This window comes from Podarcis pityusensis, assembly GCF_964106645.2.
Source record: "Podarcis pityusensis genome assembly, chromosome: 5".
NCBI classification, from domain to species: domain Eukaryota; kingdom Metazoa; phylum Chordata; class Lepidosauria; order Squamata; family Lacertidae; genus Podarcis; species Podarcis pityusensis.
In genome coordinates this window covers 58475906-58500905 of record NC_138032.1, presented here as the reverse complement: position 1 = coordinate 58500905, position 25000 = coordinate 58475906, and the positions used below count along the sequence as shown (strand labels likewise).

At 40.5% G+C, this 25000-nt stretch overlaps 2 protein-coding genes across 5 annotated transcripts in view; one reads left to right on the top strand and one right to left on the bottom strand.

Moving 5' to 3' along the window:
- Window positions 1–25000, top strand: part of LOC308477988 (uncharacterized protein) — a 256849-nt gene that overhangs the window by 109411 nt on the left and 122438 nt on the right. For 2 of the 4 annotated variants that reach the window (XR_013986777.1, XR_013986779.1), the window contains exon 1: window positions 3654–3765. The exons of the other annotated variants lie outside the window; for them this stretch is intronic. The gene's annotated coding sequence lies outside the window, so the exon portion shown is untranslated. Of the gene's footprint in view, window positions 1–3653; window positions 3766–25000 lie in introns of those variants that run through there. 4 annotated transcript variants of the gene reach the window in all.
- The window catches only part of LOC308477990 (uncharacterized protein), a 23872-nt gene continuing 22216 nt past the window's right edge, over window positions 23345–25000 (bottom strand). The window contains exon 4 of the mRNA XM_081007235.1: window positions 23345–23811. The gene's annotated coding sequence lies outside the window, so the exon portion shown is untranslated. The remainder of the gene's footprint in view (window positions 23812–25000) is intronic.

The window sequence follows — 25000 nt, the reverse complement described above, 5'->3', positions numbered from 1 at the left end:
CATGTGTGGGAGTTCTTAATAGTGCCATTTCTTTTAAAACATGAACTATGAATGTGAATGTTTTTCTTTTAGAGAAGCATCAGTGTAAATTAACTCAATTCTCTTTCAACTAAAACCATTCTATCTACTTACCTACCTATTGTCACCCCAGTTTGATGACATCATTCATTTATCAAACACTTAGTTCCTGCAGTTTTTGAAAGATCACAGTCCACAGAATTGCAGAAAAGTAGGCTGGCAGACAAACTGGCACCCACTAACAACTTACCCATTCTTCCAACTGTCAAGTCTTCACAGAGACCAGGATCCAGATAACCACACAACTAGTTTACAATCACGAGGGCTATTATGTAAATTGGGGTGAGTTTAAAAAGCAGTTTATCTTATGACAGTTGCCAGGTTGCTGTTCATAGAAAACAAAGACTGTGTACCCAATTCCATTTATTTTGAATCCAGGACCCCTCCCTCTTCTTGCTTGGGAAATGATGTACACATGACATTAGCCACAATCCATATCTATCTTGCTGTTTCTTATGAAATAGTATGCGTTTATGCAAACCAGCTTCAATCCAAATTAAGAAAAAAGAATGTCAGGGCTGATTTCAAGCGGGAAATATGTACCAGTAACATATAGGTGCGTTAGGGTTAGAAGTGAGAAGGATGTTTTTAATGTATTTCTCTTTCCTCTTGGTTTTAACGTACCTACCTTGGTTTGTTGCCTGTTGTCTAAGCTTAAGTTGCTTTGGATTGCCCTGGGCAAGATAAAGTAATTGCCAAATTAAATAAATAAATAATAAATAAATAAAACCAGCCATAGTACACTTCATCGGATGTATGAAATATTATATTGTGATACATAGGTGCACATTCTACCCCCACATTTTCCTATCTCACACCTGAAGTCATATAGAATGCCAGGAGTAGAGCTGGTAGGCATGACTTGACCAAAAAGGGCTTGTGGGTCAAATGAGAGGTGGGGGGGGGGGAGGCTAATGAAGTCCATGAGCTGAAGGTTCTCCTGCCCTTTAGATACTAAGGAAATCAAATTTGCACAAGTATAAATACTCTGGAAAGGAAACTGAATCCCCACATCTTAACTTGTTTTGTTTTGCATGGACAAATATCCAAAAGTTGATTGCCAGTGTAGCATCAAAATGCTGTAAATGAATGACATATAAAATTTAAAACTTTTCATCCATAAATACTTCATTTTACTAAGTGTTCCACAAGTTTAAAGATTGGATCCATAAACCATTGGATCCTTGTTTGCTGTTGAAACTTTGAAAATAGCTGTTCACCATGAAAATTGCTGTTCACCATGAATGTCTGTAGTTAATTTTTTTGTGATTCAGAAACTGAAACCAAAGATTGATAGGTGTCTTGCCAAGCCTTTCATTGAGTATTCAACCATAGCCACTTGTGTATTTTTAACACACGCACATGCATACCCTATCACTAATAAAAGAATAATAATTGAAAGCAAAATTTGCACAAGGATAAAGTTAGAGAAGTGTTGCGCTACATTTTAACCTGGTACAATTACCTATAAAACTTGCTGAGAGATGTTTGAAGGCCCTCTCCCGGTCCCCTCAATTGGAACAGTTGCTTGGCTGATGCCTCATATGGCAAGTTTCAAACTGGAGTGAATTTTTATGGAGAAGTTATATGAAAGTAAGGTTTTTAAATGGAAATAGTTACAGACCCGCTAACAATAATGGGAAGCCATGATGCTGCCATAAATCACAGGAGCATGTGAACGTTTTCTATAGCTCTCTATGCACGCCTGGGAAACCTGCCGATTTAGCAAAGAGCCATTCTGCTTCTGTGAAATCACTAGAATCCCAATGAGTTGATGAAGAGGATACAGATGAGAAGAGATGTGCTGCCCTTCTCTTCTCCCAGAATCATTTGTAGAAACAAACTGATGATTCCTTTTAAAGAGGAACAGTAAGCACACCTATAGTTTCAGCATTGCTGTAATAGCTGGTTTCTAGACCTTTTCCAGGTGAGGTGAATATATAGCTGAATCTATGTGGCTTGAGTACAAATGGTTTTACTGAATGCATTTTTATTCATTCATTCATTCATTCATTACATTTCTATCCTACCCATTCTCCAAGATGCTCAGGGCAACATATATGGTTCCTTGCTATTCCCATTATATTCTCAAAACAACATTCTAGGATAAGATAAGATAAGATAAGATAAGATAAGATAAGATAAAACTCAGGGCCAAGTTGGAGGTGATGCATCACTTGGTTTTCTAATTGCTAGTTGTCCTGTGGGCATCTCCCATTTTTTATTTGGCTGTAAAGAATTATCTCTTTCTTTCCCACAGCAGTGTCCCCCACTCCCATAATGCCCACTTGCCCACCCCCACCCCAGTGTTGGCTATGAACAATTTCAAAAACAATATATACACTTCAAGTGACATGTTTAGTGTCACATCCAATTTTGCCTGGGCCTTCTTAGTAGAGAAGATAATTGAATCCAAATTCAAGCCTAACTTTAGAGCGCTTCAAGGCCACTTTAGATATATAAAGTGGTATGTGAAAATGTATGGGGCTAGCTCTGCCCCTCACTGAGACTATGTGTTGGTGTGTTTCTAACACCCTTTGTACCTTAACTGAACAGGGTTCCCACCCCTGAGTTGGAAAATCTTTGTGTGATTAATGTGATCCCATCCAGAATTCGTTGATTCTGAAATGGCTTGAGCACATTGCTGGGGTTCATGGCATCATTGAAGGGGCAGAGCTAGTACTGCATGTTTCCATAGGCCCTTGAACAGGTTGTACGGTTTGAACCTGAAAGAGCTATTCTGTCTACTATACCACGCTGACTCTCTTTCTCAAGTGTTCCGTAGCTGTTACATCAGAAATGTCAAGCACAGCACATCAGAAAGAAATGAGTCCTCGCATTTTCTATATGGATTCACATCAAAGTATGACCCATTTTACATATATATTTACATATTCTACTCCCTGAATTAAACAGCATTCTTTTTCTTCTCTTTTAGCACTTTGTGTGCAAAGCAAGCAGTCCATACACAAACTACAAATCTGTTTCATACTGTAAGCTGCCCACAATCTTACCTTTGTATTGCTATATTAGTTCTTTTCTGTCCCCTCCCCAGAAGCCATAAGATAGTTTACATGGATTAAATCAGGGATAGAGAACCTGGAAGTGTCAATCAGACCTAACATACACAGCCATTTTGGAAGGCCTGCCACCCTCTTTTTGCTTTGTAAAGTGTGAGTTCTCCTTCTGGCACAGAATGTGGCCCTCTAGCTGAAAAGGGCTAGTCATCCCTAGTTTAATATTAGGCAAAAGTTTAATATCAGGCAAACAATAGAAATAAAAGCTTGGAAAGAAAATAAATTATTTTTGCTGCTAGAAAATTGGGACAAAAATGCTGGCTTTCTCCTTTGTTCAGATTTGGCAGGAATGTATATATATTTTATTGGTTTTGCCAGTGGTCCAACTTTTCACATACTCCCCAACCCAAAACATCTGCAATACAAAAACAACACATTCCAGAAGGCATTGCAAAGTAAACTGCATGCAAGTTTCAACTTATGACTTGCAACCCCGCCTTCAGCTCCTGAAAGTAATGGGGAAATATGTCACAAAAATTATTTTCTTCTTAACGCCACATATTATTTGACAAAGTGGATAAAGAACAGTTTTTCTCCCATCTCTCAACACTAGAACTCATGGACATCCAATGGAATTGAATGTTGTAGGATTCAGGACGGATAAAAGAAGGTACTACTTGGTTAAATGGTAGTGATGGCTACCAACTTGGATGGGCTTAAAAGAGGATTAGACAAAGTACTACTAGCCATGATGGCAACACTCTGCCTTCATGGCCAGAGGCTAAATGCTCCTGAATTCAAGTTGCTGGGAGCTGCAGGAGGGGAGACTGCACCTGTGCTTGGTTAAAAATGAAATAAAATTATTCTGATCTCTTCCTTGGGGCTATACCAGAAGGGAAGATGAGAGCACATGACCATGAGGCTTTCTCAGGCTCACTTCTGTGGTGATGAACTGTGGCTTAGTGTTATGTCTGAATGAGACCACATTGTATTATTGTTATTTTGTGACATGTTATTTTGTGACATGTGATTGTTATTTTGTGACATGTGATGTAGGCTTGAATGGAACCTGAAATGGTTCCACTATAGCATATCCTTAATCTTAAAGGAAGGTATACAGTGTTGTTTTTCAAATGAAACAGCCTGAACTAGTAGCAGTGGCAAGGAAGCAAGCAGTTAACTCATAAAGAGCTACTACATTCCATGTTTTTCTCTGCAGAGCTTGGGAGTTCCCATAACTAATGAGCTCAGGCGAAATTTTACAATCTAGTCCTTCTATAATAGAGATGTGAAACCTCTGGGGGTTGATAAAACTTTCCTTTTTTGAGTAGAGTGAAGGCCCAACTTTTTCCCTCTCTTCTGAGAGGGCAGACCTTTATTAATTCCCATGTCTTTTAACAATGCATTAGGTCCCAGAGTTTCATTGTTCTCTGGGCAACAGTTCTTGACCACTGGTTTCTAAATAGTGGATTTCTCTTTGAACTTTGGAAAGTGAAAATGGCTACAGCTCAGCTTTCAATTAGAGCTGCGGGGATTGTAAATGCTGCAGGCTTTCTGAAATGGTTGAAATTCCTGTCTCTACAGATGTAAATTGTTTGTAAGGGCCAAGAAAGCCAATCAAATGCAACAGCTCTGTAGTTTCCATGCAAGTGACTCATAGAATTCTGAAAGAGTGCTGCCATTTTTTTTAAAAAAGCAATGTGGGAATAAAATAATTACCTCTTTAGGAGAGCCAAGCTAAAGATAAAATAATTTTCAAGTTCAACAGCTATGAGTCTTTATTAAGTGATTATCCATGACCACCTGTGTATGTATAGCTAGGATAATACATCTATGAATATGAATGTGTAAGCAAAAGTACAGGGTTTGTTTCCTGGGTGATGCGCTTCTGGGTAGATTTGAATTAGGCTTGAGACTTTTGTGAGGATGAGGATGATAATAATATTTGTATCCCACCCATCTAACTGGGTTGCCCCAGCCACTCTGAGTGGCTTCCAACATATATGAAAACATAATTAAACATTCAAAAACTTCCCTATACAGGGCTGCCTTCAGATGTCTTCTAAAGGTTGTAAATAATAATGATAAAAGAAATTAAGGCTAAATTGTAGCTGACATTTTAATGTGTTTCTGTGAATTTAGTTCACTATAATTCAGGGATTGGGAACCTCCAGCCTGTGAGACTAAGGCCCATGAGGACATTTCAGTCAGGCCACAACCACCTGCCCCACAACTGATGGTATATATGAAATCTGCAGTAGAACTACATTGTTCAGTGCACAGTGAGGCAGTGAGCCTAGTTATTTGTCGTTACTTGAGAGAAAGGTCTTTATATCAAATTACTTCAAAATATTAAACAATATTTCCATAAATAAAAGAAAACACAATAAAGGAAGGCAGTGAACATGTTAAGTTAATATAATGAGTTTAGTACATGCTTGATTTAAAATACCATTGTTCCACTTTTTGGGAACTCAATCTATGCTCAATCACCTATAGCACTAAACATCATTTTAGCACAGTACATATTTTTGGAGGATATAGTAGCTCGTTGGCAGATGACCCCTGTCTTTTCTAGCTGGCAAGACCAGTGGTGATGGTGGTGAAACCCAGCTGAGAGTTTAGAGAGCCCAAATAGCTGCTTTATGTCAGAGGAGACTACTGGTCCTTCTAACTCAGTATTATCTACAATTGTCCACAGGTAGCACTCTCCAAGGTCTCAGCCCTAGTTGGAGATGTTAAGGATTGAATCTTGGATCCTTCAGACACTCCACTGCTGAGTCAATGGACAGTGACTTCCTCTTTAAAAACAGAACTTCAACAATAAGATTAGTCAGTACTTCATTAGATGGAATAGTAGTCTGACAAAGCACCTCCCACTGACTTCTCCCATGTCACCAAATGTAGCCTACCCACTTTGTCTAGTGCTCCTCAGCCTCCTTCACAGCACAAGGTACTTTTTTTGTATTATTTTTTTTTTTAGAATGGCAAACTGCCACATGCAGCGCCTTACTTGGATGTGTCTGCAGTCTTGGAAGCTTGACTACCCTACGTTCTCCTACAAATGGACCTTGAGCTTGTTTGGAGGTTCTAGCAGGGGAGCGCAGCTATCGTATACCCTTGACAGAAGAACGGTACACTCCTTCTATCTGAGATGGTTGTCCTCTTCCACTGAGCGCGCAGCTTCAGGAGGGACGCACATGGAGCGGTGAGGGAGGAAGGGGACACCCGCCTAGCCAGCCAGATCAGCCGAATCAACCCTGGCGATCAATGGGGTGACAGATGTCGCAGCCAGATCGCTCTCACATCCCTTTTTTTTGTATTTTCAAAGAGTGCTATAGTGTCTCCAAAGCTCATCATTTTGGGAACACCCATATTAGTTTGTGGATTATTATCCACAGAGTGCCATTTGATGCTGAGTCAATGGACAGTGAGCAGAAGACAGTGGCTGTTGCAGCCTGTCCTCCTTGATAGGAGCAGATCTTTCATTAGGGGGAAGATAATAATGAAGAGAATAATAATAATGATAATAGGGCGGTTAACACCAATAAAATTACAATAAAACATAATTGGGGGGGGGGACAAAAAAACCCAAAAACCAGTTTATTAAAATACAGGTCAAAATACAATTTAGAATGCAGCCTCATTTTAATAGTAGCCCATAAATCAAAACCACAAGGGGAGGGAAACATAAGGGTTCCAAACTAAAGGCCAGGCAGAACAGCTGTCTTGCAGGCCCCGTGGAAAGATGTCAAGTCCTTCAGGGCCCTAGTCTCTTATGACAGAGCTTTCCACCAAATTGGGGCCAGTACTGAAAAGGCCCTGGCCCTAGTTGAGACCAATCTAACCACCTTGCAGCTTGGGACCTCCAAAGTGTTGTTATTTGTGGACTTTAACATCCTTCACAGGGCATACCAGGAGAGGCAGTCCTGTAGGTACGAGGGTCCTAGGCCGCATGATAAGCCCTATCCCTACACTCTGTTCAGTATATTGGTTAATGGGTCAGCACAACAAAATGCATGATGTGAAGAATATTAGTAATGACCGATTCAGTTTCTGTTTTTCTTATTTCTTCTACCTAACAAGGCAACTGGCCATTTCTACAAGCACTCCAGACAGTCATAAGGTAGACCCACTTGTAATGGCAGCTATCAGAAGTTTCAGCATCTTTTAAATCATGTGCTCTTCCTCTTATTATTTATTGATGAGTTAATATTGTGATAGATCATATTCGGAAAGAAATCTCCTCTTTGACAGAATCCTACTAATATTCAAGGCTAAAGGGTTTACTCTTTTAAATAAAAATAAAGGTTTAGAGCATTAATAGTTTTGCTTAGAGCTGTTTAAAGTGATGACTCCAGGATTTTAAGGGAATGTAGCTTTTTTTAAAAAAAAGGAAACCAAACATGACCTTGGGGAATAAATGTCCCTTTGACCCATATAAAAGTCAAGATGCAGTGCCAACATATGGAAATTATTTTCCCCTTGAACATGTCTTGCAAAAGAAGGTTGGAATTATTGCACTGTGGCTTAGTAACCACTCTCCCTCCTAGCTGCAATAAAACGATGGCATATAACTACACTGCTGCACCATGATCATTTCATATATGGCAGATGTCCATGGAAATCCATCCTTGCTAAAATGTCACAGTAGCGGTACGCGAAAGGAAATTCACACTTTCGGAGCCAATTCACACAACCAAACTGGCATGTGCATATAGCAGGTTTAGTGAGACTGTGCCAGGTTCAGCACATGCTGAAGAAGTCATGCAATTGCTTCAACTTGTGCGTAGTTTACAAGTCCACCCAAATTTACCGGAATACCAAAGGGAACTGTTCGTTTTTTCTTTCTTTTTGGTGGTTTACTTGATTCTTTCATTTCTTGTTTTTGAAACTTATGGTTCTCCAGAAGAGAAACTTGTGGTTCTCTCCCTAAACTCAAATAATATTGTCATAACTAGCACTAAACCTGAAATTCTACTTGATAAACTTGGTTGAAAATTTCAGCAGTGTAAGGGGAAAGCAGGTTCACAAAGGGAAGGAGAATTTCAGGAGAGAAATTTGCCATGTTTTAGGAGAGAGTTATTTGGCAGCTATGCTTTTTAAACCATCCCCCCTCCCTTTAAACTTTATTTTACCATCACCACCATGGGTGACTGGTATCCTCCTCTACCCACAATGCACCTTGGAATGACACTTGAGGAAATGCACTGACACTACTCAAAACAAGTCCCCCCAATTATATGCAAACTTTCTCCCCACCCCCTGAAAAATAGCCCCTTCCACTCTTTGCATGTTCATGGGACCCTCTTTCTTATTACTATTTTCAAGATATTTCAAAAGAAGTTTAGAAATTGAGGTTTGGCCAATCTTGCTCAATCTGGGCATGCTTAAAATATATGCAACTGTTTAAATGTTCTTTTCCCCCTTTCGAAAAGCCATGGCTCTGACTTCCTTAGTTCTAGCACCTATGAGTAATTTCTTGAAAGCAGTGTGTGTGTGTGTGTGTGTGTGTGTGTGTGTGTGTAAATGCAAATATATATTTGCATAGGGAAAGGTGATAGATCTATGGTGATTAAGTAGTTATTCTTTATAATGTGCTAAGATTATACAAACACTATCCAAAGCTTTATATTGCTTGGGAAACCTGAACAGCCTCACGTTTTTACATGCTTTCTGTACACATGCCTTATAAAAAAATTTAATGCCTTGTTGAGATGTGCCAAAAGCTCCAGGGCTTCAAGATCAATTACTGAAACTATGTTTCTGCAAACCTCCCTGCAGATGTGGTTTCCTAAAGTATGGAACACACTTAACAATGCAGGGCACCTGGAAACCAGTTTGCACAGATCCTATTACATCTGGATGGCTCTTCTGCAGTAATGGATTGGAGGGCACTTAAGAATCACCATTACACAGATTTACATTATGGTTTGCGTGAGGGAAACAAGCCCATTAATAGCCCAATCCTGTGCATGCTCACTTGAAAGTAAGCCCTATTGTGTTTAATGGGATTTTCTTCTGCCTTATTATCTAGCCATCTTTTTAAACTTCTGGTAAAGGTGCTGGCCAAAGGTGGAACTGTTAATGAGATACAGAATGATGATGATGATGATGATAAAGAATATGTTTTTGTGGTTTCCTCTCCCATGGCCACATGGATGAAATAGAAATTAAAAACCCAACCAATAAAGATAGAAATCTAGCTATTAAAAGCCTGCTGAGGTAGGGTTGTTTGATAGGATGATAGGTCTTACACTGCTTCTTCTTTGTAATTGCTACAAGGAAACTTCTATCATATCCAATTAATCCTTGATTCCCTTTCAGGTGGGAGGTTGCAACTGCAGGTCCAGCCCAAGCATTTGCTGACTGCCTCAGGTGGCAGGTGCAAGGGGGCAGTGGTGGCGGGCCCCTCTGATCCTCCTGTAAGGGCATGCATGTCTGTCACATGGTTTGCCCTGTGTCCTTGAAGCCAGTCTGTTGCCTTCAGGTATGGTAGAAGACACTATCCTGTTAGCAGTATGGAAATAATACCCAGTTCTTTACATGGGACTGTGGTTGTGGGTGCCATATTGTCCTTTGCCTCAGGAAGCAAAATGTTTCAGCTATTGGTGCTTACCTATAGCACCAGCCACCATCTGATGAACTTGCATGTTACAAAATAAGGACATGGACACAAAGGTGGCATTTAGCTTAAAGTGCTGTGTGATCGATTTTTAATAACGAATAACTAACGATGATTCCAGATCTGAAGACGCCCCATGTCACCTCTCAAGATCATTGCAACCATTTAAAACAACCCTAAGTAATTCAAAACACTAAAATCCATATGAAGAACTGTAACGAAACCATAGAGCCACAGCTCAAATCCCGAAACAGTAGAAGCAACGCCCAAATCTCTCTCTCTCTCTCACTCACACACACACACACACACACACACACAGGCCTTTCCAAACAAAAAACATCTTTCTCCTCTTTTTGGTGAAGTCTCCTAGGCAGGAACCTCCAGCATGATGGTATGCCATTGGTAGCAGTCATCCAACAGTTTCTTGTTCTATGGCAACACTGGTGTCTGATGTGCCATGCCAGAGAAAAACACCCCCAAACTGAAACAATAACACTTTATTTCCAATTGTTGTGCTTTCTCTCCCCCTCCCCAACAGTTCTTTCTCTTCTATAAACCGAAGACGCTGCTTCACACTTCAGGCTGCCTCCAAATTCCTGTATTCCTTCCCATCTCTTGGCCTTTTCTCCCCAATCTATTTTCAGATAGAGTCCTGTGCATCTACTTTAAATTAAATGCTTAGACTAGTCCCTTTCCTTCTTGCTCTGCCCCCTTTGAAGTTGAACAAATGAAGAGTTACTGCTTAGAAAGAGTGTGTGAGGAGGGGAGGGGGGAGGGGGAGGCCATTGATTAGCTGTGGACATGCATAATTTATAGGTAGCTTGGGCATCCTGTGAAAATGGGCCAAAGATTTTTTCCCCCCTAAATTGGGCTCTATGAATTCTAAATGATCTTTAGCATTTATTATTGCTCGAGAAGTTCCATCCAAGTGATGTGATTATTTATATATTCTGACTCAGTTTCCTTCCACCTAGCCAATTTGAATTTTAAGCTCTCCTACGCTCGCTTTACCAGCGTCTTTTAGCCGGTGTTAATCATTAGCCGGTGCTCATGTACTGCCTTCCTCTTTAATGCTGTACTGTCTTCCCTTTTCCTGTTTTGTTTATTACAGTGAAAAGAACAGGGTTTTGTTTTGTTTCGAGATTCCAGGCAACTAATTTGCAACAGTACCTACCGAAAAGAACCTAGGCGGAGCTGCTTTGTGAATTTAACCTTTTTTTTTTTACGGGTAGCGTGTTGGGTGTGCAAACCCTGCGTGCGCCTTTAAGAAACAAAAATTAATGCAAAGCTTATTACAATCCTGGTGCTTGCTAACGCTTTCTCTCTTCCACTGTCCAAGTGTCTGAATTTCAGCTTCAGATGAGTGTGGCCTGCTGGGATTTGAGCTGCCAGTTTAATTAGTGTTCAGTAATTTCAATAATGAGTGACAATTCATTGGGGCTTTTAGGTTGGTCTTCTGTTCAGAAGCAAATCAATAATCCACAGTTTTTCCCCTTCTTTAAAGACAAGAAAGTGGCATGTGAGTTACATCAGATGAGAGAAAATAAATGAGGAAAAGCACAAGTCCCTCAGTAACTTGAGAGGCAATTGGCTTTAATGGTGTGGGCAGCCTCCCTGGTTTGTTGATGTTATTGGATGAACAGAAAGGTCATTAGTATCTGGAAAGGGGCTCCAAAGATTCTCACAGTAAACAATTTGCCCTGGCTGTAACCATAGTGATTTGGGTAAATGAACACAGGTATGTGGATTACTACTGTATTCCCCAGACTGCCTATATTATTGCCTCAGAAGATATAAAAACAATTGAGGCTAATTGTATGAGAGTGAGTTTATTACAAACATAAATGGAGGGGGGAAAGAAACCAGATATATTGTTGAGAAGCTCAAAAAAAAAACCCCTCTTAATTTTCTCTATAAGTCTGTACGTGCATATTGCTTTAATTTCCACAGGCTAGAATGTGTGTGCATACATTCTCGGATTCGTATTTGCGATACATTGATGCCGGGTGCTTCATAATTTCAAAAATTGGAGGTGGTGGGATTCCAGAAGATCTGGAAGGTCAGACTCACTGCAGAGGGGACTGACTGTGTTTGTTTGGAAGTTGCTCGGCCTGGCTGGCGGTAGTTCTGGAATTCTATACATGTCCAAAGACACACTTTTTCTAAACCCAGTCCTTCTGAAATGCATTCCAGCACTAAACCCCACTGAAGCTTGGCTCAAATGATGCTTGCTTATGTTTCGTGGAGGCTCTCTTTTTGCTGATGGCAGGTTTTCTTGCACAGCCATGGTCACCCTGCCAGAGGTGGTGCCATGAAGAAACAGCCCCTGTGCTCGCAAATGCATTAAAAAGTCTGGCAGAACTTATTTATTCTACTAATTGTGGTAAAAATGACTCCAAGAGGCTTCCTCTTGAATGCTAATTGTATCTTCATTGTCTCAGATAAGGCATCGTCGCAATCTAGATTGCCACACAGGCAGCAGCTCTGAAAAGTTACCCGCATTACCACTTGTATCTGACCAGTTTACAGTAGCTGCAGATTTGGGGTGGGGTATGTTTTTTTTAAAAAAATCTATTGCTCTCTTCTGTTATTGCAACAAAGAGCCAGTCTTCATGAGGTGTTATGATTTGCAGTATACAAATCCATTAAAAAAAACACAAATGAAATCCCCAGCTGGGAAGGTCAAGTCTAATGAGGTGGGCTGTTGTGAGGAGTGGTAACTCACAGCATCCCCCATGTAGGCCAGAGGTGATTCCAAATGAACAGCTGCTTATAATTATTATAATCTGACACTTTTCATCCACCTCAGGTGCTATTTTTTTTTCCTCACAAGAGAACAGATTAATTGTATATCAACTGATATACATAAAAAAGGGTTTGATAGAAGGCTTAATAAAGTAACATTAAATAGAAGATCCCACTGAAATTCTAATGTGTATATTCTTAATTAAATTCTCTTGTAGTGCACCGTAATTTGGGTGCAATCCTTTTTCTTTCTCACTTCACTGAATATACCATTTTAAATTATTGTTACTATAAAAGCAGGAGCGGGGGAGGGAAGTAAGAATGACTGCATTTTTGGCCAGCCATTGGTGGTTGGAGTGGGGAGAAAAATAAAAATCTATTTAATCCTACCATGATCATTTGGCAGTATATCTACGCTGGCGTTTGGTATTCCAATGTCAAACAATAAGGTTTTCCCATTAGAATTTAGTTCCCAGGTGAAAAGAAAATAGCCATATTAAAAGGAAGATACAAGTGGATGGGACAGTGCTACGCATAGGAGACTAGGGGGACTTCACTGATTTGCAAGAAGAGATGTAATGGAAGATGTGTTTGAACCAAAGAAGGCAGATTTCTTGAGAGAAATGGCTGCCTTTCTGTGGTGAGGAGAGATCCTGGCTCTTCTGCCAAATATATCCATGGAGAGAGAAAATAAACCTGGGGACAGAGGTCACAGGTCATGCATCCAATTCCCTCTCCCAGCATGTTACTTTTAGCAACGATATTTTTTTTACCAACGATAGAGTGCCCTCTCTTCAACTCTGCTGTGCAGTCCCCTCAAATATTTTATTTGGGGGCGGGGAGACAAGGGACCTTGGCCTCTAGAAGTTGCTCCTATGGGAGGAGAAGTTTTAGCTTTTCTGGCCAGCTCACATGAGATCTTGCAGGAGAATATAAGATCTTCTGAGAGCTCTAATGGGCTGAGGCAGCTGAAAACCTAAATGTCTCGGCCACCCAACACATGGGACCATTTTGCCCACTGAAAAATGGAAGCAGATATTTCCAATTTCCAGAACCCTCAGTGGCTACAAGGCTAAGAAACAACTCTTAGGACTCAGTTCCTTGTGGGCGGTAACCTAAGAGTAAGCTCAGTCGAATACAAATGGGACTCATGCAAATAAAGCACGTAATAAACAGGCCAGAATATAACTTTGGCTGAAGCAGAAAAGATGACCCTTTATAGTACAAAGATGCATCAGACTGGTTAATAGAACCAAAATATGATACAAGCTGAAGTCCTCTTTCGGCAGCTATTTATACCTCCTTTCTATATCTTGAAACCACCGTGTGAGGTAGAATCGCAGAATTGTAGAGTTGGAAGGGGCTCAAAGGGTCATATAGTCCCACCCCCTGCAATGCAGGAATCTCAGCTAAAGCATCCATGACAGATGGCTAAGAGTTGGTGATTGGCCCAAAACAGGAAGTGAACAAAAATCATGAGTTTAAAATACTAAACTGTGTAGGCTCAAAGGATCTTCTTTTTGTTTATCAAGGTTGTCAAACTGCTTTTTGTTTGTGTTTTGCTGATCCTTGTAAAATCCAAATGCTCCACTGTGCCTTTTTTTTTTAGTACAGAAAAGCTCGTGCCATAATACATTGGTTAGTCTTTTAAATGCCATAAAACTTATTTTATGGTACCTTATTTCATATGTTCCTTTTGGGGAGAAGGAAGGGTATTTTGGAAACAGCAGCAGAATTCCCAACTGCCTTAATCTGGCCTCACCTACAGTCCCTTTTCATCCTCTGCTATAGTCTGAAGGAACAGACAGCCCACCAGAGCATGCAGCTTTGCTATTGACAGAATCTCCAAAATCTTCTTCCCAACTACCTTATTTAATGGTCAAAGCCCGGGAAAACATAAGCAAATTACATATTACGATGTATTCTTGTGCTAGTTAAAATGACACACTATGTTGTTTCAGTATTAGAAGTATAAAAATTGAAGAGTTTTTAGAGCATTATTATAAATCATGTCCTCTTTCTTCCCCCCCCCCCCCATATTAAATGCTGGCTCTGGGGGTTGGAGGGGGGACCCAAACAAGTACAGCCTACCTACAAATTCCCTTGGCATTTCCTGTTGAAATGAATAAGACACTCTTGGGGCATGCAAAAGATTTTTTACAAGGGACCTATAGAGACCTTTCTGTCGTATAGCATTTTGCACCGGGAGTTTTAGTTAGTATGTGTAGGTCCGTAGCAGTGAACCTTGAAAGGTTTGGTAGGTTTGTTTAGCATAAGATGCCAAAAGATCAACAGTTCATCTAAACTATATTAGTTAAAATAAAATAAAATAAAATGAGATATAAAATAAGGACAAAATTGTTATAAAAGCTATTAGCAGGTTGTTCTTCAGACTTTTTTTTCTTAAAGGAAATTTACAGTTCAGTGGGAGTTTAACCTCCATAAGAACTCCAGTAACAAGTCCCGTTTCAGTAACTGTCAGCACACTAGGGAGTCCTTATAACTGAGTTCTTAGGACACACAGTATTTATATAAGTATGAATGGATAAGATTTTGAATTCACTATTGCAAATGCCAACAGACCTAGATGATAGCGGATGTTTCCAAACTGGAGCTCAATACTGTAAATGGGTTGTTGTGCTATAATAAATGAGTTGCTTGCAACAGGGTTGTTTTTTTAAAACTTATCAGATTTATAATAATAATAATAATAATAATTTATTATTTATACCCCGCCCATCTGGCTGGGTTTCCCCAGCCACTCTGGGCGGCTTCCAAAAGAATATTAAAATACTATGATACATCAAACATTAAAAGCTTCCCTAAACAGGGCTGCCTTCAGATGTCTTCTAAAAGTCTGGTAGTTGTTGTTCTCTTTGACATCTGGTGGGAGGGCGTTCCACAGGGAGGGCGCCACTACCGAGAAGGCCCTCTGCCTGGTTCCCTGTAACTTGGCTTCTCGCAGTGAGGGAACCGCCAGAAGGCCCTCGGTGCTGGACCTCAGTGTCCGGGTAGAACGATGGAGGTGGAGACGCTCCTTCAGGTATACTGGACCGAGGCCGTCCCAGAAAGGATAAATCCAAATCAAATGAGAGGGGTAGGAATAAAGAGTAGGGGGCAACACTAGAACACAAAGCAGTAAAACCTCAAGGTAGGTATGGGACCAGAGAATATTTGAAGGATTGCCCCGTCTAATATAATCCTGCATGCCCAATGCATTCAACCTCACAGGCATTGCTCTGCCTCCCTTTCTTGAGAGCATCCATTGGCTTCTTCACTATAAAGCTTTTTAATTTGACCTAGCTTTTAATCTGAAGGGGGGGGGGAATCATTCCCTCCCATTGCTGTTTATGTCTTATTAATGTTATCACTGGGTTTTAACTGGGTTTGGTGTAATTTTTTTAAAAAAAGTTTTTGTGTGAGTTGATTCAGGGGTCCATTTTCCAGCTCAAAATCCGTATGTAAATATGACGATGAAGAAGGATTGTTATGCAGTCTCCATTTCTCTGAGCAGTGGGAAGTTCTGGTGCAGTGCTACCAGGATTTGGGGAAGAGAACCCTGGAGGCTTGGGGCGGTTTTTAAACAATTTGTTTTATTTAAAAATGCAAAAGTGGCTACTTACGCATTGCCAGAAAGGCATCACCCAAAAAGAGGGGGAAATAGGGTACATATTCACATTAAACCTGCATATGCTAATTTATATGCCTAATGCAAATTTAGAAATTGTAACACCTCACCATAGGGATGCAGGTGGTGCTGTGGGTTAAACCACAGAGCCTAGGACTTGCCGATCAGAAGGCCGGCGGTTTGAATCCCCGCGACGGGGTGAGCTCCCGTTGCTCGGTCCCTGCTCCTGCCAACCTAGCAGTTCGAAAGCACGTCAAAGAGCAAGTAGATAAATAGGTACCGCTCCGGCGGGAAGGTAAATGTGTTTCCGTGCGCTGCTCTGGTTCGCCAGAAGCGGCTTAGTCATGCCAGCCACATGACCCAGAAGCTGTACGCCGGCTCCCTTGGCCAATAAAGTGAGATGAGTGCCACAACCCCAGAGTCAGTCACGACTGGACCTAATGGTCAGGGGTCCCTTTACCTTTACCTTTAACCCCTCACCATATTGGGGAAGACAGCAACTAGGTCACCTGTGTGCCTACTAGGTCTGCTGAACAAATTCTCCTCTTGATGGGCAACTTCAATGCCCCTTCTACACTTTCTCATGGTTCTTTGTCTTTAGAATGGCCTCAAATGAGGCAGCACTTAGAACAGAGGACTGCTCTCTGTAAAGCAGGACTTGTGGCCACCCTCTATCAAGCAGGGCATAGGTGGAGGGCTGAATCCTCTCATTCCCTGCCACCTTTTAAAACACTCTTTCCTCACTGGCTAAAAGCTTCAGATTTCCTGCACTTCAGTATACTCGTAATAATAATAATAATAATAATAATAATAATAATAATAATAATATAATACAAAGCTTGTTTTTCTTCCCAATTTCTTACCGTTCAAATATATATGAAGTATGTACTTATATTTCATTTCTGAACTGGCTTATGCATTTCTTTCATTATGTATGTATAGTATGATGATTATCGGATTTCAGTAACTGTTGCTGTTCATTAAAGTGGATTGTTGTAATAAATTTAAAACAGAATGTTATGGCTATTTCTCTATCAGGGCATTTTAATGACATAACATGGTCATTAGATACTCTGTTCACAAATTGGGCACAAGTTTGGGCAAATTATCAAATTACATTCTTTGAAGCATATTAAAATCATGCCAGCAGGTTTAAAATCCCAGTAGTTCATGAACTTTTTTTTTTTAATATCTGCCAAGCTGAACAATGGGACCCTTTTAAATCCCCCAGTGAGCACCTATTAAAACCACAATTTACAACTATACGTATCATCTAACGTGTTAACCAGGTGTTCCAGTATTATTGTTTGAAATTCTACCTAGGTTTAAATCAAATGAAGAAAAGCCAAAAGTCCAATTAAAATCCCACATTGCCTCTTTATCGTGTGTAGGTGAGAGACATTTGTTGTAGATTTAATGGCAGAAAAATTATTTTAAAAGTGTAGGCCATCCTTCTCTCTCCCCCCCCCCCCCCCATGCTTTCTTATTTTTTACTTATATTCTCACAGCTTACTGGCATTTCCTGTGCTTAACTGAAGAGAAGAAGAAAAAAACTAGAATAAATCTACGACTTTCTGGCTTAATTTTAGTAGCATCCTGGACACTCTAGCTGAATTTGACAATTGAGTGTTGTCATGGGATATTAAAATCCTGCAGAGGGGCCATTTAAGCTATTATTTCATAGGCTGTCCCTTAATCAGTTCCATCCCTGCGCTGCAAACTCTCTGCCAACATGTGTCTCTTTTATTTAATAGTTCAGTGACAACAAATTTATGTTGCTAAGCTCCAAAAAGTAAACCTTACCAAAATACCTCCTCAAACTGCCTTTACAGACGTCCACCAAGGTAATATGGAATTCAGTTGTCTTCACTTGACCATAATTACTTCCAGATTTTGGTTTCCTATCTTTGTCTTTTGGTCATTTTTCTCATTCCACCTCAGACCAGAAGTCCTGGTGTTTCTTTACATTTATGGTTATTTACTCAGATTTCATTGCCACCCACCCCCTTTCACCTTTGCTTTTTGCAGACTCTTGACATTTTGCCACAGTATCCTAGCTCTTCCTCAAAACATGTTTTCTCCTCAGCTTGGTAACAACATGATAGCAATTCTGAGATAAAATGTTGCATTCAGATTATTTGCAATGGGCCAAATATCTTTAAAGAAAGAAGGCCAAAAAGAAACATCAGTCATCACAACATCTGTTCTCTCTTATGTTTTACTTAAGAAAATAATATGTGCCAGGTTTTTTCCACCCACCCAGAATAATTACTATTTTAAAAAATGATGCATTTGTAACAGCTTCAGCTTGGTCCAAAACCTTTAGTACAATTTGTAATTAATTTATTTCTTGGCTTAGGCTGTGTTTTGGAGTTTTTTTGCAAGAAGGTAACTGAAGTAACCATTTGTTTTTCCTAACATTATTACAAAACTAAACTATCCATGTTGAAATTACTGTTGTTTTCACTGCCTCACTTGTTATTGCAAATACTAATAACATCTCAATATTCCTTTAACAACAAGTATTGTACTAGTATGGTTCATTTATGCTCCTTTGACTCAGTTGAGGCGTGCAATAAAAAACAATGTATAAGGCTGTCCTATACTGGCTGTGTTTTCAGGTGATACAAACTATGGCATAGCTTGAAGGTTCCGGCTCCCAGAAAAGAAATTGCGACTGCTTTGCTCCTTATTGGCCCTTTGTGCTTGGCTCTACTTCAAGAATCATCATGTTCACACACTCCCAGTAAGACATAGTTTTGCTTACCATGATGTGCAAACCAGGCCACTAAGTGTGGGTGGGGCTGCGTTGCTCTGCTGGCTTCCCAACACCACACATTGCTGCTGTTTGCTGAGAGAGAGGGGCAAGGCAGCAGGGGGACTGTTGGAGCCACACCAAGCTTTCTGCTGCCTTGCCTTTTCGCCCTCAGTAACTGGCAGTGACGTGGGCTGTTGGGAAGACAGAAGAGTAATGCAGCACTTCCGCACTGTCACTCTTTTCAGGTGGATTGAGTCACATACTGGTAAATTCAGGTTGTACAATCATAGTTCATCGTGAGGTTTTGCACAACTCATCTGCTTCCTGGAAAGATCACTAAGAAGTACTAAGAAAAGTGATAGGAAAATGCACTGGAAAGTGTGGGACAGATAACACTTGCTGTGAAGCAAAGTCATCTAACCGGCCCACAAACAAATCAAAATTGATACTCATCTCCTGATAGTGTCATAACCATATGCCACAGTGAGAGATAGGTAAGCATTGGCTGCCTATTCCTTTCTTTTTCACCAAAACCCAATTCACTACATGGTCCTTCAGGCTTTCTTAACTGGTGCCAATGGGGAATTTCCTCCCAATGCAAATAGGAGCTTCAGATGGGGGGTTTTCCTCAGGAATTCCTAATCAGCTGCTACTCTGGCAATTAACAACTTCCTCCACTATATGCTATTTTTAAATGTTCTGTTAAATGCAAATACATATTTAATGCTGTGTCTAGATTCACCCAGCCTTCAAATACATTTTTCAGTCACACAAACAATTCCTAAAATAAAATTAAAAATCTGGTATCTGGGTGTGGAGTTATTTGTGCCGGGGGAAAGAGTGGTGGAGACCATGGTTTTGGGCACATCCAGGACACAGACCAGCAGCTTGGGTTGGTGGGTTTATAGTGGGTCCAGAGTGCCAGCCAGGGTGGATGTACAATATCCCCCCCCCCAAAAAAAAACCCCTGTGATAGCAAAACAGCTTTCCTCATGCACTGATATTGACTTGAAAATGAAAGGGCGAAACCTGTTTTCTTAGGGAGGCAGATTGGTTGAGAACCATACCAACAGTAAAACACAGATTTTTAGTGGATCTGGGCCTCTAAGAAAAAAGAGTAAGTGGGGTAGGGGAGAGAACTATGGAGATAAGGCTGAGTTGAACAGTTCCAGGAGTGTAGTAGTAACAGGAGGAAGAAAGACTTGTATCACAACCTTAGGCTTTTATTCAGAAGCAAATCCCTCGTTGTTCAATGGGTCTTTCCCCCACTGAATAAGGGTACCTAAGATTGTGACCTCATTGGGAATGTGTAGGCAGATACAACCTAGCAACACATAGTGTGAGTAAACAGAAGAAAGACAGACCCACTAAAGTGTATTTATTTGATATTAAATACATAAATCAGCTTATAACTTCATATCCTTTTTAGCACACTTTGAAGCAAGCCTCTGTTTTGAATACCCACGTTTACTTTTAGTATGGGTCTGTTCTGCAAAATGAATATGATTATTGTAATTCATGGCATTAACCGAGACCAAGCTCTACTGCTCCATGCTGCACAACCCAATTAAGAGCAACAGAAACAGCTAAATTTAACAGGTCCAGTGACATGATAATGGGTTCAAAGGAGCAATGCCCGACATCTCACATCAATGGCAGTTGGCACATTGTTTTTTAATAATACTGTTTAAATATGCATTACAGAATTAAAAGCCTCTGTTGGAATAATGAGTAGGGTTTGACTTAGATTTATAAAAGTACGTAAAAAGCGACCTGTAAATACAGCCAAGGATGTATATTCTTGTATCCCTCTCCCCATCTCCCCCATCTCTTCTTATAAACCCAGCCATAGTAGCTCAGCAGAATAATGCTGAATTTTCTCTACAATTCTCATACCTGCTAGATAGTTCTCATTACCATCAAAGTACTTATTTATTTCTGACAGTTTTGTCTAACCCTTCTCTCGAGGAGTTCAGGACAGTGAACACTGTGACCCACCCTTTTACTCCTCACATCCCTGTGGAGGATGAACCTTGAACACTCAAGTCCCTGTTGAATTTACCAACCCCAGAGATCAGGATCCTCTGGCAACACATTGGAGAAGATGTTGGACTTTCCATCTCTGCCCACTGAGCTTGTAAAAAAAGACACAACTGTTTTGCAGTGATAGGACAGCCATGTTTTGCCTTGACTGGGTGTGGGGATGGGCAGTGCTCACTTGGGGTGAGTGCATTGTGCAGGTATGGGAGATATTGGATTGTGACCACTAATCAGGTGGGAGCTAGGAATGGGGGGCTGATGACTAGGGTGAGAGTGTACTTCCTCAGCCATACATTATACCTCGACATAAATGTGAATATTTTAATGAACTTCATGCCAATTTTGTTGGAGTGGGTAGAGTGTGAGATTAAATTTGGTTTTAGTATTAGCCTGTCAATGTTTTACAGCCTTGTTTTGTATATTACCTGTGGGTGAATGTGTTCAAGTTTAGGATGGCTGATGTACAAGTGTGCAGTTTGTGTGGGTATTGAATGAGTGGGAACTTATCGGATGTGGGGAACCCTATTTTATAGAGTTGATGCATTATATATGATATTATTTAATTTTGGCCCTCTTTGTAAGCCACTTTGCAGTCTTTTCTGATGACAAGCAACATACATATACTTGAAATAAAGTAAGTTATAGTGACAGGCTTAAGGACATCCAGTGAGCCTCATGGCTAGGTGGGAAATTAAACCCAGTATATCCATTATGCCACATTAACCCTTAGGTGCAAGTCACTACCAGGGATGGTCACTTTATTTTTGTGATAAAGGTGATAACATTTAGAATTATAGGGAATCATGCTAATTATATGCTGCATTGAATAAATTAATATGCTGTATTAATTTATTATCTATATAGGACCATCAGGAGGCAATTGTAGTCTGTTAAATTTGAGCAGTGCCATAAGAGATTCTGTGGCGGTTTTTCTTCTTTATACAAAGGATGACCCTAGCCAAATTTTAGTCAACTCTGCCATTCTGATTTGGCAATATTTTACCCTCATTCTCATTTTCTGTTTCAAATGATGTACAGGGGCCCTATGCAAGACTGTGCAGTATCATCTACTAACTCAGTTCTCAATTCCAGCTGTTTGATGTTGGACCACATTGTCAGACCAATACTGGCTCAGTACTGTTACTGGAAGTAGGGTTATACAGGGAATTATCTTTGTTACTAGCATTAACCATTGATCATTCCCCCAACTCCGTCTGAAGGAATTCTCTATTGGAAGGTTTGCCCAGTCCACATCCAGTTTAAAAATTAAGAACCATAAAAAGTGAGAGCAAGGTCCCAAACATTGCCAGTCAGCAGTTAGAACTTGGACAGCAGGCACGCATGTTATCTGGTCACAGTCTTCCCTACTGTAGTGAGATGTACAGTGGACACTTGGGTTGCGAACATGATCCATGCGGGAGGCACGTTCGCAACCCGCAGTGTTCGCAACCCGCACTACCGCATCTGTGCACGCAGGGGTCACGATTCAGCGCTTCTGCGCATGTGCAAAGCGCGATTTAGTGCTTCTGCGCATGCGTGAGCACCGAAACCCAGAAGTAACCCATTCCAATACTTCTGGGTTCAGCGTGGTGTGCAACCCAAAAACACGCAACCTGAAGCGTCTGTAACCAGAGGTATGACTGTATTGCATTTCTATTTAAATTATATTTATTGCTACATCTGTATCTACACATATAATTTAGCATATGGAAATGTTGTGTGGTTCTGTGCTCCCTTTTTAGCTGATGTATAAGTGGCCCTCTTGCAAACAGTACAGTGGTGCAACTAGTAAGCACTTGGCAGGGCATACTATGTTATGTAGTCTATCAGTACCATCCCTTTGTGAAGCCCCACCCCCAACATGTGAACGGCGGCACTTTTCACAGTCAGTTTCATCCAACACACACACATTTTTTTCTCTTTTCTTTTTGCTAGAAGTGTGAGAAATCAGGCCCACACATGATACTTGACTGTCTTCTTGAAAATTTCCCAGGAATGTGATTCTATAACCTCCCTAAGAAGGAAATTGCAATGCACTTAGATATCCCGGTATAACTGTGAACCATATTGCTTTTAAAGATATAAACCTAGCCCTTACCTGTCTTTACCTGTCACCATTACCTGACTTTACCTACTAGAGAAGATCTGATAAAACTATATTGGTAGTTGTATTTTTGTTGCTGCTGCTGTTGTTGTTGTTGCCTGTGTTTTATAAAGGAAAAAGTACAAAAGGAAGTTTCCCTATTAGACCTAAATGTACATTTCTGAAACATTGTTACATGACTTAATTTGAAGGAGGGCTCCTCACTAGAAACTGTTTTTAATTATTGCTTACCACACTGTAATGTGTGATTAGTATTAATAATGCCTCTAGGCACACTTGGAGTCCTTTTTCTAACTAGAGAGCCAGTGTGGTGTAGTGGTTAAGAGTAGTCTTGTAATCTGGGGAACCGGGTTTGCGTCTCCGCTCCTCCACATGCAGCTGCTGGGTGACCTTGGGCTAGTCACACTTCTTTGAAGTCTCTCAGCCCCACTCACCCTTGTTTGTTGTTGGGGAGGAAGGGAAAGAAGAATGTTAGCCGCTTTGAGATCCTTCAGGTAGTGATAAAGCGGGATATCAAATCCAAACTCTAACCGGGGAATAAGCACACCCCACCCCACAGTTCTGGAATTAGAGTTAGGGCTTCAACTTAGGGTGTGGGAATTTCATCTGAGGTATCAGTTGTTCCAATATATTGCCTTTGCTGTCTTAGGTACAAGACTGCTGTGGTCCAGAACCAGCACCTTGCTCCCTTGTCCAGGGGCCTTGGCTTGCCTTCCAATCTATGCTAGAACTTTGGGCCAAATAGTCTCCATCTCGGTTGGGCCATCGCTTCCCCTTGGTGATGGACATCACATCTGGTCAGGACACCTGTCTGTTCTGTACCCACAGAGTAGAGGGGACAATAGATTCCATCTAATTTCTGAAATCGTTCAGAACACTTTCAAATGTCAGTATATAAGAGACGGGCTGCAACTCATAGGAGAACTTAAGCTGGGCCAAATATCCACACGAAATACACACAAACACAAAAGCACATTTGCAAGACCATCCATCCACTGTGAAACTGGGTAGGGGTGAGGAGGCGAGGGATTTGATGAGTTTGGGACGTGTGCAAAAATTCAGAATTTTCTCCTTCCAGTAAATATGAGATGGTGAATGGCTGTCACTCTCATGGGACATTCAATCCAAAGAACATGGTTGGGCTGCTGACAGTGACAGCAAAGCTCACTTATGTTATTGAAAAAGCAGAAAGAAATCCTAAACTACCACCTCATCTATAAAAAAAGATTAAGGGTTGCATCCAAAGTCAGTATCCAGTGTTGGTAATAATAAGAACAGACACATTGAAATTAATGGGCAAGACTAATGTATATCCATTAATTCCAATGGGTCTATTCTGAGTATGACTAAAGTTGGATACAACCCAATAATTCTGAAAATTCACCCAACCCTCCAAAGATTAATCCATTCTTCAGAGTTTGCTATCACCCCACCCTCAGAATTTTCAAAAGTCACTAAGCCAGTACAGTGGTACTTCTAGTTACGAATTTAACTTCGTTCCGGAGGTTCGTTCTTAACCTGAAACTGTTCTTAACTAGAGGCGTTCTCAACTCAAGGTAACTCTTCGAGGTTAGCGGAGTTTGTAACCTGAAGTATATGTAACCTGAGGCATTTGTAACTCGAGGTACCACTGTAATAAGTCCAATTCTTGCCTTGATTTTTTTTAAAAACAAACCCTCAGAGGGTAACAAGGTTGGGAAAAATCTCTGTTGAAACAAAATAGATAATACTGAGGTAGCTAGAGCAAAGGTCTGACTCACTATACGGCAACTTCCTATGGTCTTAAAACTGTCAGCCTATTCTTCTTTAAATTATCTACTTTTTTGTTTTTGGCTTTTTTGCTATAAGATGTCTACTTGCTCCCGCATATAATTTTCCCTTCTAGACCTTTTGTCATCTCGCAATCCTTTCCAACACGTCATCCTGCTTCTTCTTAAAGTGAAGCTCGTGGAACTGAAGACAGGCTCTGTAAATGAGGATGTACCAGTAGAGTGCTACTATTACT